Source organism: Pygoscelis adeliae, unplaced genomic scaffold, assembly GCF_000699105.1.
Source record: "Pygoscelis adeliae isolate BGI_AS28 unplaced genomic scaffold, ASM69910v1 Scaffold148, whole genome shotgun sequence".
NCBI lineage: Eukaryota > Metazoa > Chordata > Aves > Sphenisciformes > Spheniscidae > Pygoscelis > Pygoscelis adeliae.
In genome coordinates, this window is record NW_008825258.1 from 2,500,108 (window position 1) to 2,503,556 (window position 3,449).

The following is a 3,449-nucleotide window of genomic DNA, read 5'->3' on the forward strand; positions in this document are numbered from 1 at the left end:
CACCAGATGATCTGTTTTCAGATTTACTCAACCCAAAGCCGGCTATTCTCAAAAATCTTAATCCAGCAAAGAATTGTGACTCTGGGCCAGATTGCACCAGAGCATTTGAGCTCAGCCTTAGCCTTAAAACATCCAAGTCCCTTTGGGTTTACAGCTTGAAAATAAGCTTCCTTGGACTGCAGCCCAAGCACTCAGCACCTTGCAGGCCTGATCCCCTCACCCAGGGGAGCTGCATGTGAAGGAACTTTAGCCGATATTTGTTGAATAAAGTTGCAGTTCTCATCTGCTGCCACTCAACCAGAGTCCAGACACAGTTATGGAGCCATTGCTTAGCTTTGCATTAGTAATTCTAGCTTAATTTTTCTTCCTTTTTTTTTTTTCTTCCCCTAAACAGGCAACGTCTGTGGCTCTCCTCTGCAGAATCTGAGTACTTCCTGATATTAAGATACATTGGGTAAATCAAAAAATACATGCTTGTACAAAATTATGGGTTATCGGGTGCTTTTGAACCAAATTCTGCTCTACCAATGGCTTCAGTGAGACAAGTCACATAAGTCAAATATAAACTGTTTTTATGAAATACTGATTCAAAGAATACTCAAAGAAAGGAAGAACACATTTTACCAATTCTGAAAAATTAAAATGTTGCCTGTGTGCTTTCCGTGTCTTCTTTATTATTATTAATGTTAGTAACAGTGGGATGCACTCCCAGTGAAAAGGCAGTAGGTGGTCATTATAGATTCAGTACTTCTTAGAAACATCCTGGAGACAATGTATTCATATATTGAATGAAACCTCTTTATATTATTATTTTCAGATTTAAAAAAATTCTGTCTGGGCTGGAGCTAATGAATTCATCTTTTGGTGTCAACTGCACTTGAAAAATTGCACTATGTTCTCTTTATACTCAACAATTTCACAAATGGGACGGAATAAAACACTGAAGATGACCTAATGCTCTAAAATTCTGTCTTTTTAAACTTCATCATATACTTCAGCACAAAGGGTTGTTGCTGGTTTTCAGTCCACTTGTCGGGGATTCAAAACCCTGCCTCTCAAAAGGACATTTTATAATCTTTTTCAGGTTTATTAAAATTTAACGCCATGAATCAACAGAGAGCGAGCCCTGGACTGGGCAGCAGGAAGAGCTGGGAGAGCCGAGCAGCGGGGGCTCCTAGGACCCACCAAAAGCCCCAGTTACAGGATGCATCAGCCAATCTCAGCCCTGGCACTAGGGTGGCGTCCTCCTGCTGTACATCAGGTATGCATTCAGTTCTGCTCATGTCTTCATCAGAAGGATGCAGAGAGTCTCACACCTAGCACCCAAAGCTATGGATGTCATGGGAGACGAGATGCTAACCTCAGTCCCAAAGCCAAAGGTAATGTGCTCAAGCAAAGAAGAAAGCAATGATATGACTGTATCACCGCCAGCCAAAGGAGGCACTGGAGTTAAACTGAGCTGCAGCTGGGTAAAAACACGAAGAAAAGCACACGTGGAGCAGACAGACAGTGAAACTGGAGGCCCAGGGAACGGTTTCTCCCATCCTGCAGTCTGTGGTGCTCCATGTCAGCAAAACTCCCTACAAGTGGTCCAAGAGCCACACATCTGGTCTGTGGGCAACACTGGGAAGTGAGTCTCAAAGGGATGGTTCACATTCATAACAGAGCAGCCACCAATTGCCCACTTTTCATGCAGACCAAACACAGGGGAAGAAACATGGTGGCTCACCCCAAGCTCCCAGGGCAGAAGAGGCACCAAGTTTCAGCTGTGAACCACAGTCTCCATTTATGAGACTGGGGAGAGGGATGAAAGGTGAGGGCTTGCTGAGGGAAGGAGCAAGAGCTGACCACTGACCTCTAAATAAAACTACCAGTCACACTTTGGGATCAGACCGTGACAGGAGACAGAGCACGTTCAACTGCCTTCTTCACTTAAGACGATATCTTTCCTGTTTTTCTTCACCTTTCATTAGGCACAGCAAAGCCACGTCACTAGGGAAGACTGAAGGTAATCCCCAGGGAATGTGTTTAACTCCAGCTTAGGGTTGGAAATTCATAGGCTCTTGGACACTTCTAGTGGCACATGCTTACAAGAAGACATGACCGTATCACACTTCTGCCATTCTCCAAAACCCCTCTATCTATGAAACCAAGAAATCTCTGAAAACATCTTCCTGCAAAGGAAATGGCAATGGGACTAAAAGGTGGTAGAAAAGCACTGATGTTCAAACAGGTAGGTCTCATCTGGTAGAAGAGGCAGGAGATGAGGACTGAAGCAACAGAAGAGGATCAACCCCACTACAGAGATGCTGGACCACGGAAAGGTGAGACGGGGAAGCTGAAGGGGCGTAGCAGATCCCAGTCTAGCAAAAGGCTCAGAGAGGATTGTGGCACAAGGAGAGATGGAGTGTGGGAAATCAGCAGGTCAAGAGACAGTGAAGAGGCTTCTGGAAGGGCTCTAATCACAGACAAGGATAAAACCTCTACAAGATACCTGCAGCCATCGAGGAAAGAGGGAGGATTTAGCACATGGTGTTGGAGGTGGACACAGAAGGGCAACTGCCTGCCTGTGCACTTCAGGATTTCTCCGGCTCAGCCTCGGGTTTTATCGGGAAAGACAGACAGGAGTTAGGCCTGCTAAGCTGATACTAATGACTAATTAGTATGAGTTAAACAGTTAATTAGAATTAGCTAAGTAGCTGCAGGCGGTCAGAAGCAATGCCAACACAGTGCCTACGGGAACCACGTGAGCTGAGCAAGGGTGATGCTGGCGCCACGGGACGGCCTCAGCCTTGTCCATCCCGGCAGGGGAAGGAGGAGCTCTGCCCGCAGCTCTGCAGGGCTGAAGCGTCACCGTCCCTCAGCTCTTGCCCCTTTTTCCTATTTCAACGAGATGCACGTGCAAGTTCCGTCACTGCTCTTCTCCACAGACCAGCATGACCTGGCACAAGAGCCCGCAGGGTCAGTACGCCTAATCCCCGGGAAGGGAAGGAAGCAGCACACAGAAGCTGAGACACCTACAAACTGCATTGCTGTGACATTCAATCTGAAGAGATGCATCTTCAGCCAAGAAACTGTGACTCATGATTTAATTTTTCCAGGACATAAGATTTCAAAGTGATTCATTTGGTCAGAAAAAAAACAGTCCTACCCTTTTTCATTCTGGGGTAACGTTCATTTCATACTGGTTTTACCAATTTCCAGTTAGCACAATAAAATCAAACTCCAGGTGATACTCTTACAGCACCAAGACTTTAAAGCTCCCTTTTCTGTAACTAAAGTAACTATTGCTTTGAAAATGAACCTAATACTCTAACTCTTTCTTTAAGAAGCTTTTACAGATTTGATCATCTTCAGCAGTGCAGTTAAAGCAAAGCCAGTGTGTTTATTTTGTTTGCAGAGAAGAAACTGATTGAAACCATATTTATAGTCTTGGAGCAGAGTCAAAG

At 45.0% G+C, this 3,449-nt stretch overlaps 1 protein-coding gene across 1 annotated transcript in view; it reads right to left on the minus strand.

The window, feature by feature from the left end:
* Positions 1-3,449, minus strand: part of LOC103921510 (membrane-associated guanylate kinase, WW and PDZ domain-containing protein 1-like) — a 174,837-nt gene that overhangs the window by 24,863 nt on the left and 146,525 nt on the right. The gene's annotated exons all lie outside the window — the stretch shown is intronic.